The 16,244-nt window shown below is 49.1% G+C and overlaps 1 non-coding gene across 1 annotated transcript; it reads right to left on the minus strand.

The window, feature by feature from the left end:
* Nucleotides 1-15,620: 15,620 nt before the first annotated feature.
* TRNAS-GGA (transfer RNA serine (anticodon GGA)) lies at nucleotides 15,621-15,695 on the minus strand. The gene has a single exon. It is a non-coding gene; the product is annotated as a tRNA-Ser (tRNA).
* Nucleotides 15,696-16,244: the final 549 nt, after the last annotated feature.

The raw sequence follows: 16,244 nt of genomic DNA on the forward strand, positions 1-16,244 counted from the left end.
CGAAAAGCGGGCGGAAGGCGCAGATACCAATCCAAAACACACACGCGTAAAGCGAACGAGACCGTCATGAATTATAAAAGTATTAAGATCACGGATTTTCTCGGACAATAAAACCTGATGACAAGCGAACTGCAAGTCCAACTTACTAAAGACAGTAAGCACCAGCGAGTCGATGGAACAGTTTATCAGCTCTCGATAGTGGAAAGGCGCCGGTGATGATAGCCTTGTTGGGGTCTCGAAGATCGACGCAAAGTCGAATGGAATTGTCCTTTCGAACGACGAAGAGCGGAGAAATTCACTCGGACGCAGTGACTCATTCGATGGCATCCGCTTCTTCCAGCAGTTGCAACTCGGCGGAGACTTGCTCACGGAGAACCAGAGGTAGAGGACGCAGTTTCAGCGAGACTGGTTGCACTGAAGCTCAGAGACGAACGTCGTGGATAAAGCCCTTTACAAGTCGCAATTTTCCTGAGAACAGATGGGCGAACTCTGTTGGAGCGTTGTGCGGAAGAGACGGAGGCTGAACGCTTGGGTCAGCTGGAAGTCCTGATACTTGGTGACATGTGAGCGAAGACCCTTGAATATCAATGCCCAACGCTTGAATGGCGTCTAAACCCAGAAGTGCCTTTGTTCGTGACGTGAAATGTCACTACTGCAGCCTTGTTGCGGCAAATGACGAGCACGGAGAAACATCCTGAATGCCGAATTTCTTGCTGCAAATAATTCTTGAGTTAAATACCCGAAGGAGATAATAGAAAAACCTTGAAATCTTCTTCGTATAGGGAGCTGTTCGTCAGCGACACCGTAGCTCTTGTGTCCACGAGCAACTTGAGTTTAGTATTCGCAATGAGGATTTCGGCGCGAATTGCTGCCGGACGGGAATTCGGTGCTTGTATCATAAACACAAAAGGGACTGTAGTGGCTGATTCCGTATCAGCGGTAACGGAAACAAGCTGCGTTCGAGCAGGACACTGTCGCTGCGTTCGGTTCCTCGAACGGGAAACCGAAGCGTAATGTCCCACTTTTCCGCACACACGGCAGGTAACGTGCTTTGCCGTACAGGCTGGATCGGATGCGATGTGGTGAGGTGAACCACATCGGTAAGAATGGGGTGTGATGTCTCCACTGGCTTCGCAGAGTGCGGGCCGGGCGTCACGTTGGCCGGCCTCCCGAGAATGCGACTGTCCACCATGCCGTTGATCGCCATCTTGAAGGCACCGGTTCGAGGGAGAAGGGTGGCGGGGACCGCCATCTTGCGCACCCGGGTGAGGAAGGTGATGGCTGGCGACGCCATCTTGGCGTTGCGTCGAGACGCGCTGAACAGACGAGCTGTTGAAGACTTGAAGTTCCTTCTCAACTTGCACTACGCTTCGTCCGATTTCCTCGGCTTTCTTGAGTGTGAGAGACGATCCTTCGTAGAGTAGCCTTTCTCGTATTCTTGTTGGTGTGACGCCTTGGAGCATTTGGTCGCGAAGGGACTCGTCGTGCCAAGCGCCGAACGCACCAGCAGGCGCTAGCCTTTGTAGCGCGGTGACGAAGTCGTGGAAGGTTTCCCCAGGTAGTTGCATCCTGTCCCGGAAGGTAATGCGGTGCACCAGGAAATTGGAGCTTTCTTCGTAGTGCTAGTCAAAGATGCGAAGAATGTCTTCGAACGTAGCGGCCGTCTGGTCCGTTTGCGAGGCGAGGTCGTAGTAGAGACGCTGCTCCTTGAAGCCTAAGTTACTTAGTAAAATGGCTTTCTTCATCTCGTCTTGAAGTGCCTCGCATCCGGCCGCCTGGAGAGACGAGCAAAAACAACGTTTCCATGTGAGCCACGGTACCGAAGGAGTACCGGGTAATGCAATAATGCAAGGAAAGGCGACATGGGGGGTGCGAACGCCATGCTGAGCACCGAGAACAAAGGCGGGGAAGTTGAGGTGGACGAAGTCGAAGTAGACGTAGCGTCTTGCATGCCGGAAGCAGGAGAGCAGCAGAAGTAGAAAGGCAAGGGGACGTAGGAAGTAAGCGGTTTACCCCGTCGCCAGTTTGTTGTAGCTTCGACGGGGCGGCCGGACGGAGGGTCTACGGCATGAGGCCTAAACGGCCGGGGCGCGCAGCGCCGCAAGAAAAGCCGGACTACTTCAGTCGGGGACCAGACCAAGAATGATTTTATTTCCACGAGGGGAAACGCTGCGGGCAACTGACAGCGTTTGGCGCTGATTGGCGCCCTGACGTAACGACCCAAAACCGAAACCAGAAGTCAACACAGGGTACCGCAGTAACTATGTCGGTTATGCGTAAACTTATAGACAAAGTACTCATATTTAGGCGGCTTTAGCACTCCTAGCGGAAAGAATACGAAAAAAGTATATAAAAACATTAAATTATGAGGTTTTACGTGCCAAAACCAGGATTTGATTATGAAGCACGCTGTAGTGGGAAACTCCTGAAGTTTGGACTACCTGGCGTCCTTTAACGTGCACCTATATGTAAGTGCACGGTTGTCTTTGCATTTCGTCCCAATCGAGTTGGGGCCGCCGTGGCCGAGATTAAATCCCGCGACCTTGTGCTTAGCAGCCCAAGACCACAGCCACTAAGCAACCACAGTGGGTTGAACTAAAGTATACTACCAAATTACAGTAGCTCCACTTACGCACTTCATATTGGAGCGCGCCGCAGTTCATTTAGCCCTCTGTGGCGATCGCTGTAACTTGAGAGTGTTGCGGGGCCTGGTAAAGTTCCAAATCCTTCGGGGCCTCAACTCTTGCGCATTGCTACAGGAAAGTTTCCAATGCCGTCCGGCATGTTCCTTCAGGGTCACTGAGATTCAGACTATAATATGAGACCCTAAAATTTCTATTGCTTTATACCGCATTGTATCTGATTGGTTGTATTTCAAATTTTACTTATCCCTTCGTTTTAGTATATTAACTAGTACACCTTACAGCTTGGTTATAATTTACGGATTTTCAAGCTTTTTTTCATTCTTTTAGATTTATTATATCTTAAAGCCAAGCTACCTTACGCTTGCAGGGGTGTGAAAGTTTGCGCCGACGCGCTTCGCGCATGCGCAGATGCTGCATGACAGATAGTGCGTGCCGATGCTCGGCGCGCACACAGATATCTTATTCAGACAAATATCGATGTTCTGCTTGTCTCACAAAAGTACGAAACAATGTCTGCAAAAGTGGAAACAGTGAGCCAAGTGGGCGTGCGCTGGTGCGCGATATCTAGGTTCAAACCATTAGACCTCGCGAGGTGCGGCCAACGCGAGGCGCGTGGCCCCGAGCTTTCTCGCGCCGGCAAACGTACCTGTAGTTACCTATTGCCTTAAACTATGCGGTCGCCTGGTTGATACCAAGAGAGACTATGCGTCCACCAATCTCTGAGCTCTGCATTTATGCCTAAATTGCGCAGTAGGGGCTTGAAAAACGTGTGCAACGTCCGCCGAAGATGCCGGCAGCTTGGTTTGTTCTGGAACAAAATGTACAATAGTTAGCAAATGATATGATTAGCGACTGAAATAGATTTGAATGGGCTTCGCAAAACTACTTTTCTGAGGTATTTATGGTTGCGAAACGCGCATGATATTGTTCAGAAATAGAGCCTGGAGATGTAGATGGATATTTTCTAGGAATCCAAATATATCTGCGAAATTATTTCAAACTGGACATGCTGCCTTTCTAGAATTTGTTACTTTGTTACATTATAGAAAAATAATGAAAGAGTGTTTGAGAACCCGTGTAAATGAATATTCGATAACAGTTGCCTAAACCACTCTCTTTCTTTTACACCGTTCACAACGTGCTTTCCAAGTATGGCCGAGTCAATCCAAAGGAAAAAACTTCCGACTTTGATCCCCCATTCGCCAGCGGCATCACCTTTCGAGTGTTCTTCTACAGGCCAGATGACAAGTAAGCATATTGTTAATATTTCTATGAAAATAAGTGTATCATGAATGATCGAATGGCTTCTGGAATGATCGATGATCATTCGATCAGTCCAAGACGCCTGCACATGCTTCGCAACCATGCTATTGTTTTAAGGTTTTGTGCCTAATTGTTATATCCTGGAGCAAGGGCCAGGTAGGGCCAAAAAGTGCCACGCTACTAAATACGATTTATCAGTGAATTTTTGTTGAGATGGAACAATGTTTGATAGGTGGATCAAATATGGTCGTAAAAATGCCTAAATACGAGCCACTTAAGTTTTGTGAAATTTGTAAGTATTAAAATATTGACAATGAAAGCCGGCTGCACTATGACTATGAAATACATGTTTGCAAAGGGACGCTATACGAAAATGAGTTAGTCGCAGTACCACTACCGCCTCTGCAGGCCCTCACACTCAAGGGCCTGGAGCCAGTGCTCTACAAAAACTACTATGTGAGAGGGTGTACTAAGAGCATATTGGACTGACAGGTAGCACAACATCGTTAAAAAATGTACAACTTTTTTTCATTTCCAAAAATTGTTCTGCGCCAAAGAACATTGCCGGATGAAGGGGTACATAGTGCTGGTACGCGAGCGCGAAGTGCTTTTTCCTTTCTGCTTCTGACTGCCTACACCCCACAAGGAAGGCAGGGAGGGCGCTCTGTTTTTCATGACATCTAACGCAAAACGGAGCTTGGCCACCAGGAAGAAGCTAATTTTGTGTGCCTGTGATGTGTGAAGTGCGCGATACAGAGTCGTGGTAGGAGAAGAAAAGAAGAGAACTACAAAAGAGTGCACGCGCGGTCGCCAATCCCGTGCGGAATGGAAGAAGAACGACGCCGAGGAGCGTCAGACACGAGAACGTGCAGCGCAAAAAAAAAAGACAATATCACAGTCCCTTCCAGTCCGTAAAGATGGTCGAACAGTGAAGCTGTGTTGGTTACGCCGAGTGTTACACCATGCAAGTCAAACTTCGCAAGCAGCCTATATTGTGAATCTTTTGTTTCACCATTCTTTCACCTCATTTTCGCTTTGGCGTGCTTCGCTTACTGAGCATGCGTTAAAGGGCCCCTCACCAGGTCTGGACATCTTGAGCTGACAAGCGCAGAGCGTACATTGCGCGATAACAATCCTGCCTGCAAAGTATTACATCGCTACGCGCCGCGGAAAGGCCTGAGATTTCAATACGAATTGTTTCCCTCTTCATTCGCGGCGAATTCGCCCGGAGAGGGACGGTGACGTAGTCGGACTCCTGCGCCTACGTAATCGTGTCCGCAGTGTGATGTCGCTTGTGGTGACACGTGACTTCGAGAATTATTCAAGACAACATCTGTTATGTGTCTGTTGCTTGAATTGACGAGTTGAAGTTTAGAGAAATAATAAAACACAAACGGAATGTCTGCGTGTTTTTTGTTCATGCCAAAGCAAGAGAGCTGTACTTCCGCTTCGTCTGCTTGTTCGCACGGTCGTGCAGCCACTTGCGCAGGTGCCGAAACTATGCCATTTACTACCGTGTTCCAGCGTGTGATCACGCTCTCCGATCCGCTTGTTGTGCCTCAGTATTCGTGTAGAATTGAATTATACCGCGTCATGTTCCCTTGTGCACAACGCGCAAAGTCGTGCGCTGAGCGAACGAGACAACAGCTCGCGCGCGACGCCGTTGGTGGAAATGCATAGCGCAGAAAATAAAAGCGAGGTGAAAAAAAACGAAGGCGGGGCCTGTGACGTATGCGTCATGCTATCGTCGAGGTCCGATATTAGAGAACGCAGGGAGGGAACTTCGCTTGCGTAAACTAGACGGGGTGAGTGCAGAGAGCGTCGTGCTTGGCAGTGGAGCCTGCCTGCTGAAATCATGGGTTCGCGGCACTGAAATATTTCTTTGTCCGCTACTAATGAGCCGATTTTTAAACATTTTGCAGCAGAACGCTGCCTAGAGGACACGTAACAACTTCCAGCGTATAACCAAAATTTGCTATAGGGCCTGTTGAGGGGCCCTTTAGATTGCATTTCTTTTTGCCGAGCTCGGGTTTGGCCTCTCAGTGCTGCCGTTGAGCTTCGGATTCTCGGGTGCGCAGCTCGGTGTCGGTCTGCCGGCTCAGGGGTGACCCTCCGCATGGCTGCCATTGGCTGTTTTTGAGCAGACGCTCTTTCGACGCCAGCGCCAAGATGCCCTTCGGTTACGGCCCTAACAGGAGGGCGACACTTTGGCGAAATGGCGGCGCACACGATTGTTTACGTTGTCATGGCAACAGAAACCGCAGGCGCGCGACCCCTCCTCACCCTAGCGCTTTGTATTTTTTTTTTGTTTTTAGTATGACGACCTGCTCAGCTCCTTCTCAGCCCTTCCCAATTCGCCGCGCGCCTTTACTTTCGCTTTCTTTTTGCCTGTCCACGGCGCGTGTTTATTTTTTTTTTTATCGAGCGCGTGCGTTGCCTCAGGCACTCTTTGTGAACTGGCGCGTGGTGCGCCGTGGGTTCTTTATGCGTTAGCACGCACGCTGCCTTTCCATGCATTGAGTATGCCAGCATATGGCAAGATATATAAATTCCACTTCCAACACAACAGGTATTTGGCCTCGTTTTATTGGCTTCCGTTTCCGAAAACAAATATTTTCGCACATCTTGGTATTATACATGCTCAAAACATAAACAAAAGTGAAAAATGCATGACATGTACTATCAGCGTCAAATGAAAGTTGAACAGCGGAGCACGTGGCCCAAGCATAAGTGAAGATATAGTGTGCGCCGTCCAGTCATCCCCATTGACAGGCGCGCACATCCGGTTTCGCCGCACTGCGCGATCCACCTCTAGTGAGATAATTTCGCTTCTGTTCTGGTTCTTCCATTTGAAAGGAAGAAAATTAAAAAACAAAAATGAAACTAAAATATTGCAGTTTACGGCGAGTCTTGTCGCACAGATCGCCGAAACCACAAGTGCTGTCGGCGAGCACAGCGGTGCGCGTGGTGCAGTTTGCAATGTCATCGCCCGCGCCGCGCGAGCGAATCTACCTTGCGATGACGGTGCAAAGTGCTGACGGTGCAATTTTGACCACCTGGGGTTCTTCAACGTGCACATAAATCTAAGCACACTGGTGTTTTCGCATTTCGCCCCCATCGAAATGCGGCCGCTGTCGCTAGGATTCGATCCCTCAACCGCAGCAGCCCAACACCATAGCCACTAAGCAAAGACGGCGGGTAAAAAAATTTCTAAGACTGTTTGATTGACAAGCATACAAAAAAAGAACAAGAAAAGTTTTTGAAATGGGCGACATTTTCATTACTACTGAACAAAATGAATATCATGGCAGAAAAAAATAACATTTGAACAAAATACGGAAATACACCTTTTCACATTATTTTGCACTAGGCCACAAGTTGATGTAACGGTGGCAAGGGGGAACGGAAGGTAGTCAGCTTTTGCAGCAGGACACAGAAAACATTCGCAGAAAAGCCTATTCCTCAATCAAAGACCAGGTAAAATAAACCAATAAGACGGCTTTTCTATCACCCCGATTGCAATGCTTAGCAGTAAAATGAAGTTACTTAAAGCACTAAGTCGTACCTACTGGGCACTCCTTTGTGTAATAAACACGAACTACAAAAATATGCATTTAGGACACTCGCAATGCTCATGCTTTCCAGAAGAGAAAAAAGCGCATTATGTCTACACATGAAGGTTTTTCGCACGGTTTTCCCATCGACGATTACTGAGATAATACACAAACGCGAATAGTAATTTTTCAGCTGCTAGTACGTTTGTAGAACGTGACACACAGAAAAAGCACTGCGGGTGGAATGGGGAAAGCTGGGCAAGTTACTGAGGTTGCAGAATGAGACTTGGCACAGAAAAACAGAAGTCACAGACCAGGTGTCAATTAGCCGGAACATCTACTTGTCAGCTGTCTCTACCGGCAATAGGGAAGTGTATAACAATCAAGGCGCAATGACGTCAGGAGACTAATGGAGCACACACATGGACAGGGCCGTGTTAGTGTACATGCGCCTTCTGGTGTCCTTGGGTCTGCCTGCTCACCTGTTGTCTCTAGGCTCCCAGAACAACCTTCGAGGGCATGTTTTTGAGGTATTCGTGGACCAGTGCGCGATGCACGTGCGGTGCGAGTCGTGAAACGGGTGAAACATAGCGGAGAACCAGCACACAGCTATCGAGGACCACGAAACTGACGAAACTGCCCACGCCGGTCAAGGCACAGCAGCGCACGCTTCCCGATAACAGCAGATAACGAAACATGAAACGTCATGCAGCGGGCGAAGCTTGCGCCGGGCCGCCGGGCGTCGAAGGGCAGGGGCGAAAAAGGGGCGAGAAGAGGGGCGAAAGGGCAGGGCTGCCTCGATCGGCGGGCGCTGGTCTAGGAGGTCGTACAAGGGAAGCGGATTTGCTTTCATGTGGTCCGTGGATGGCACCAATTACCTCTGCCACCGGAGCGGCCGAGTTTCCGAGGCCGGCTACCGGCGCTGCCGATGTGTTTACGGGTCTCGAGCGCGCACTTCGGCATCGGACTCCCGGCGTAAATGTTTAAACTCCACATCTCTGATGCGCAGTTCGGGGTTGGCCCTTCGACGACGCCCGTTGATGAGCCAACTCTCGCTGACCCTCGTGGTAGGCAGCTTCTTCCTCAGGAGTACGCGCTATTCGTGGTCATCCCATAGTTGTAGCTGGGGTGAAACGTGCGGAACCACTAATCGAAAGCTCCATACAGTCGGTGCAAGGTTGCTTGCGTTCGATGTCACGGGTTTGCTCAGTGGCGTGGTTAGCAGCATCCGAGCGGCGTTACGGTTGCGATTCTTCAAAATTAATGTAAAGCCTTTGTGGCGCTGTGGGTATTAAAAAAATTAATGAATAGAGAGAGAGAGAAATTTATTTACAGAAAGGCAGAGAGGTCGGCCTGAGCTATAACTTGCTCTGGCCAAACTGCTGGAAAATTAAATCTGTCCGTCACGTAAGACAATAAATGGATCATACCCCTTATGTAATGGCTCATAGCCGCGTAATCAAGGCCTCCCCATTACGAAGAGAGAGAGAGAGAGTGAGAAAGATGCGTTTATTATACGAAACCGTGTCCCGAGCGAGGCCCGCTATCACCCTAAAGTGGGAAGGCTCCTTAATGGAGGAACCCTCTGGCTTCGACTGCCCTCTTGACACTGCCGACGAGTTGTCGTTGGTCTTCCAGGTCCCCGAGGGTTAGCTTGGCCTCCCACGTTTCAAATAGGTGGTTTTCTTCTTGTGTTCGTTTTGCGTCCGTTTCTTGTTGCATTTCGCTGGCTTCCTGCCATGGGAATTCCAGGAGAAAGTGTACGAGAGTGTCGGGTACGTTGCAGAGTGGGCAGAGGTAGCTGTGGAGCGTCGGGTAGAGGCGATACATTATCGTTCCGTGATTGTACTTATTACTTTGCAGGCCTCTAAGGATCAGGCTTTCTTCTCGGCCGAGCTTAGGGTGCGATTGCGAAGGGGAGTACACTCGACGCTGGAACCTGCAATGTTGCAATATGGCCTAATAGTTGAATAGTTGGGGGTACGGCCTCTGCCTATTCTTTTGCGGGTCAGAGAGCGCGTGGGGAGAGGGGATGCCGGCTGACATGCTCGCGGGCAGCGGCGTGGGCCACTTCGTTCCCCTCTAGTCCCTCGTGTCCGGGTACCCACGTTACGCAGGTGTACGGGAGCAGAGTGCTTCGCCTTTTTAGTATCGTGAGTGCATCGGCCGAGATGCGGCCCTTCAAGAAGTTTCGACAGGCGGCCTGAGAGTCGGTTCACGTAACCGCTGCATCTGTGCATGTTGTGGTGTCGAGAGAGATTGCCGCTTCAGCCGTTTCCGGGTTGCGTGCCTTGATGTTTGCCGATGATTGCTCGCAGCCTCAGGAGTCTCCGACGCTAAAAGCGTACGCGTTTCGGATACTTGGCCGTACGCGGTTACTTGGTCGCCATTGCGGATACTTGGCTGGACAGGCCGCCATTGGAATCTGAACCTGGCAACCTTTAACGCTACAACGTTATCTAGTGACGCCAGTCTAGCAGCGCTATTGGAGGAATTAGAGGGCAGTAAATGGTATATAATAGGGCTCAGTGAAGTTAGGAGGACGGAAGAACCATTACGGTGCTGAAAAGCGGGCACGTCCTGTGCTACCGGGGCTTAGCGGAGAGACGAGAAGTAGAAGTCGGATTCCTGATTAATAAGGATATAGCTGGTAACATACAGGAACTCTATGGCATTAACGAGAGGGTGGCAGGTCTTGTGAAACTTAATAAATGGTACAAATTGAAGGTCGTACAGGTCTACCCCCCTACATCCAGTCATGATGACCAGGAACTCAAAAGCTTCTATGAAGACGTGGACTCGGCGATGGGTAAAGTCAAAACGAAATAAACTAGACTAATGGGCGACTTCAAAGCCAGGGTAGGCAAGAAGCAGGCTGGAGACAAGTCAGTGGGGGAATATGGCATAGGCTCTAGAAATAGCAGGGGAGAGTTAGTAGTAGAGTTTGCAAAACAGGATAATATGCGGATAATGAATACCTTCTTCCGCAAGCGGGATAGCCGAAAGTGGACGTGGAGGAGCCCGAATAGCGAGACAAGAAATGAAATTGACTTTATACTCGGCGCTAACCCTTGCATCATACAAGATGTGGACGTGCTCGGCAAGGTGCGCTGCAGAGACCATAGGATGGTAAGAACTTGAATTAGCCAAGACTTGAGGAGGGAACGGAAGAAACTGGTACATAAGAAGGCGATCAATGAGTTAGCGGTAAGAGGGAAAATAGAGGAATTCCGGATCAAGCTACAGAACAGGTATTCGGCTTTAACTCAGAAAGAGGACCTTAGTGTTGAAGCAATGAGCATCATTAAGGAGTGTGCAATGGAAATCGGTGGAAACTCCGTTAGACAGGACGCCAGTAAGCTATCGCAGGAGACGAAATATCTGATCAAGAAAAGCCAGCGTATGAAAGCCTCTAACCCTACCGCTAGAATAGAAATGGCAGAAATTTCCAAGTTAATCAAAGAGCGTAAGACAGGTGGCATAAGGAAGTATAATATGGATAGAATTGAACATGCTCTGAGGAACGGAGGAAGCCTAAAAGCAGTGAAGAAGAAACTAGGAATTATCAAGAATCAGATGTATGCGTTAAGAGAAAAAGCCGGCAATATCATTACTAATATGGGTGAGACCGTTCAAGTGGCTGAGGAGTTCTATAGAGATTTATACAGTACTAGTGGCAACCAGGACAATAATGGAAAAGAAAATAGTCTAGAGGAATTTGAACTCCCGCAAGTAACGCCGGAAGAAGTAAAGAAAGCCTTGGGAGCTATACAAAGGGGGGAAGACAGCTGGGGAGGATCAGGTAACAGCAGATATGTTGAAGGATGGTACGCAGATTCGAGCGTACTTCGAGCGAACCGGAATCTTGGGAGAACGCTAACACAATCCTATTCCATAAGAAAGAGGACGCCAAAGACCTGAAAAATTATAGACCTATGAGCTTACGGTCCGTTGCCTACAAAGCATTCAATTAGGTAATTGCAAATAGAATCAGGAACACCTTAGACTTCCGTCAACCAAAGGACGAGGCAGGATTCCGTAAAGGCCACCCAACAATAGACCATATTCACACTATCAATCAGACGATACAAAAATGTGCGGAATATAACCAACCCTCATACATAGCTTTCATTGATTACGAGAAAGCGTTTGATTCAGTCGAAAACTGAGCAGTCATGGAGGCATTGCGGAATCAGGGTGTAGACGAGCCGTATGTAAAAATACTGAAAGATATCTATAGCGGCTCCACAGCCACCATCGTCCTCCATAAAGAAATCAACAAAATACCAATAAAGAAAGGCGTTAGGCCGGGAGATAAATCTCTCCAATGCTATTCACAGGGTGTTTACAGGACGTATTTAGAGACCTGGATTGGCGAGAATTGGGGATAAAAGTTAATGGAGAATACCTTAGTAACTTGCGATTCGCTGATGATATTGCCTTGCTTTGTAACTCAGGGGACCAACTGGAATGCATGCTAACTGTCCTGGAGATGCAAAGCAGAAGGGTGGGTCTAAAAACTAATCTGCCGAAAACTAAAGTAATGTTTAACAGTCTCGGAAGGCAACAGCAGTTTACGATATGTAGCGAGGTACTGGAAGTGCTAAGGGTTACATCCACTTGGGACAGGTAGTGACTGCAGATCCGGATCATGAGACTGCAATAATCAGAAGAATAAGAATGGGCTGGGTGCGTTTGGCAGGCTTTCTTAAATCATGAACAGCAGGTTACCATTATCCCTCAAAAGAAAAGTGTATGACAGCTGTGTCTTACAAGTATTTCTAGAGCCCGCCACCGTAGTTCCTAGTGCCCTTTCGTTTTCGCTTTGTCGCTGCTCGTATTCACTCTGCTCAACTGGAGTGCTAACTATGCGTAGCCTACACAAAACGGGGCTATAACAGAGAGAGAGAAATAAACTTTATTGTGAGACCAGGCTTCTTCAGCCCAAAGGTGGGTGGCCTCCTCAGTCCAGGTAGCCATGGCTCGCTGCTGCGGCCCGAGCCCTCTTCACCAACCGCAGCTAGCTGTCAGGGTCTTGCGTCACCAGCAGAACCTCCCACTAGTCTTCCAATTCTTCTTCTGAATCCGCCTCTTTCTGCATGTTATAGCCTGGTGGTGATGATGATGGTGGTGCTTCTCGATTAATCCTGCACCCAAGCACCATATGGCGCAAGGTGTTGGGCATGTCTGGCGGGCAGAACTTGCAGTCTCGCCAGTAGGTGCCCGTATACATGGCGCGTAGCAGTGTTCCGTGTGGGTAGGTTCCAGCCTTTAGTCTTCGCCAGGTTACCGCTTGGTGCCTATTCATCGTCTTATGCGCAGCCGGGTAGCGACGCCTCTGCTTCCTGTAGTGCGCCAAGATATCCGAGTACTTCTTGGATATCCGTTCATCATTCCCGTCACAGTCGTTGGTCCGTGTTCTCTGCGCGTCGGAGATGGCTCGGCGTGCATGACCGCGAGCCGCGGCGTGTGCCGCCTGGTTCCCCGCGAGAGACTCGTGTCCCGGCGTCCAGAGGATTTGCGCTGCTTCTCTCTTGGTGTTGTTCAAGACCTGAAGTGCTGCCTTTCCAATCCTTCCGTTCATATACCTTCTGCACGCTTCTTGCGAGTCCGTCACCACGGTAACCATGGCGTTCTTGCACGTTGCGATGGCCAGGGCTATGCCCAGCTCTTCCGCTGTGCTCGCGTCCTTGGCACGTATGGATGTGGCTGTAAGTTGTTCGCCCTTTTCGTCGTCCACGCTGATTGCGAATCGGTCGTTGGTACTGTACCCAGCTGCATCCGTATATCTCACGTTTTCTTCTTTGTTGTTGGTGCGTTCGACTATGCGCTTGAGCGCCTGTATTCTCGCCTGTCTCCTTTCCTTGTCGTACTCGGGATGCATGTTTCTGGGAATGGTACTTATGTGTAGCTTGTCTCTGATCTCGTGTGGGATACGCTGAGGTAGGGGCCTTTCATCCTCGACTTGGTAGCCTAGATCTTGCAGCAGGGCTCTTCCCGTCTTTGTCTGCTTTAGTCTCTTCAGTTGGTTGACGTTGCGCGCTTCCACGAGCTCTTCCTACGTGTTGTGCACTCCCATTTTGAGTAATTTAGCTGTGGACGTGGAAGGGGACAGGCCCAAGGCAAGTTTGTAGGATTTTATGATGCGGGCGTTTACTTTGTCTCGTTGACTGTTCTTGATGTCAACGTATGGGGTCCCGTACGTGACGATGCTCGTGAACGCCGCTTGTATCATTTTCGTGCAGTCTTCTTCCTTGAGTTAGTGACGTTTGCTCGGCACTCTTTTGATAAGGTGGGTTACTTGTTGCACTGTTCTCTGAATTTTTTCCAACTCTGCTCCCCCGGCCCCGTCCTTTTGAATCAGGAGTCCGAGGAGGCGTAACGTCGTAACCTGCGGAATCCTGGTGCCTCCCACCTTTACTACCGGGTCAGGTATCTGCTGCGGTTGTCGGCCTCTTGTGCGCTTTCTTAACACCAAGAGATCCGACTTTTCAGGTGCACACGTCAGTCCACATGCTTCCAGGTACTTTTCCGTAGTGTCAACCGCTTCTTGCAGAGCGTCTTGCTGTTTACCTGTCGACCCTCCCGTAGTCCAGATGGTGAGGTCGTGAGCATATGTTGCGTGACCAATCCCTTCTCTTTGCCTCAGTTGCTTGGGTAGCGAGCTCATCGCCAGATTGAATAGCATCGGCGAAATTACGGAGCCTTGTGGCGTTCCCTTTCGCGGTACGTCGAATTTCTGAGAGCGCAAGTTGCCTATCCCCACTGTGTCTGTCCGTTCTTTCAGAAAAGCTTTGATGTAATTATAGACTTTTTCGCCGCAGTTATATACGTTGAGCTGTTGCAGTATGGCTTCGTGTGACACGCTGTCGAAAGCCCCTTTCACATCAAGTGCGAGGATGGCTCTATTACTGTGCATGTCCAGCTTGTCGATGACTTTTTCCTTGATTTGCAGGAACACGTCTCGCGCGGACAGGTGATAACAATAAAATCAACTGCTGGGGTTTCATGTACGGATGATTAGTGACGTGACTCCCCACGTCGCAAGCTGCCGTCGCAGCCACAGCTTGCGCAACAGTCATCTTTACCGGGATAAGTATGCGGGGAGCGCTAAGTGCTTCGCATTGTTATCAGGAGCGCCTCATCAATTCCGTGGTTCGGATGCTTGTTCTTTATTGAAACGAATACTGTTCTGCATGTTGTATGCGGGATTCCAAAGAATGTGTTTTGCTTCACTTTTCCGAGTGCTTGAAGCCTGCTTAACCTCCGCGGAGTGTAGGCCCAGTATTGCACTACCTCGACGAACGGCCCCCATTTTCGCCCACTGACATGGACAGGAAAAATGCCGACCAATGAGAGGCAACCAGCTTCACTGTAATAAAGAGGACCCCTCCCAAAGGTGGTGCGATGTGAGATCCATACATACCTGTGGGGAAGTGCAGGAATTGGGCAACGAATGTTTAGCAAGGAAAAGGTGGCACGATCCGCAGAGACGTTAGAAAATACTGTGGCGGGGCCCGCTGTGCCTTAGACTGCATTGTTGTTTTCTAAATGCTTTCTTTATAACTATTCCAGGGCGGAAGGACGTATCGCATTCATAGGGAGCCAGGGATGGTTCCTACTTATCTTCTTGGACGGCACCAAAGTTATATTGTCTAGTTCAGGTCAGAGCGGATCACCACCGGATGAGGTCTTGCGAGAAGGGACTGGTCAATTTTTTTCACTTGCTGTTCAGGCGGAAGGTATATATATGCGAGTAAGTAACCATGTTGCTTTCACTATTTTTCTTCTTCCTCATGCCAGGTACTTAGGCGACTGTGTATCCGTGCTAAACCCAATTCATCGTAAGTGTTATGTCGCCTTATATAAAAAAAGATTAAACAAAGTAAGTATGTCGGCGTGCCTACGAAACATTAGTCAACGGCTGTTCTTTTCTAAAATTTCCAATTGATTAAAATTGACGAACAGATTGTAAAATAGCAAATGTAGCTAAATCACAGGCTATTGTAAATTGACGTAGTAGTTCTGCGGAAACCCGCAAGGTGGAGAGCAGTAATGAATAAAGGGAAAATGAGACATCCACCCGTTCGTAGCAATTGCTACAAAGGAAACCCATACGGGTTCCTCGAAAGAAAAGCCTCAAAGTTGAAGAAAAATTCGTCCTGGTCCGGGACTCGAACCCGGGACCACCGCCTTTCCGGGGCGGCCGCTCTACCATCTGAGCTAACCAGGCGGCTAGCAGATGGCAGAGCGAAGTCGAATTTGTCGACAACACGAAGCAAAGGCAAGAGTTTGACGTAGTAGTTCTGCGGAAACCCGCAAGGTGGAGAGCAGTAATGAATAAAGGGAAAATGAGACATCCACCCGTTCGTAGCAATTGCTACAAAGGAAACCCATACGGGTTCCTCGAAAGAAAAGCCTCAAAGTTGAAGAAAAATTCGTCCTGGTCCGGGACTCGAACCCGGGACCACCGCCTTTCCGGGGCAGCCGCTCTACCATTATTTTGTAGGGTAGTATTCTTTTCTTTCTTTTTTCTGATTTACTTTGAATTTCCTCGACGGTCGCGTCAGGAGGTGCACTGGAAGTGCTGTGCAAGAAACAAGAGTGTCACTCGAAGCTCGCGCCGCTAATAACCGCTGGCGTACTGATCAAAATGTCGGACGCTAAAGAAATTGAAACATTCACCCCAAGCAGCGTAAGATCTCGACTTAACTTCCATTTCCGTGTGTGCGGTCACGCTTTCTGGTTTATTTATTTTCTACAGAAATTCTCCCCGCGACAT

This window comes from Dermacentor variabilis, chromosome 3, assembly GCF_050947875.1.
Source record: "Dermacentor variabilis isolate Ectoservices chromosome 3, ASM5094787v1, whole genome shotgun sequence".
Classification (NCBI taxonomy): Eukaryota; Metazoa; Arthropoda; class Arachnida; order Ixodida; family Ixodidae; genus Dermacentor; species Dermacentor variabilis.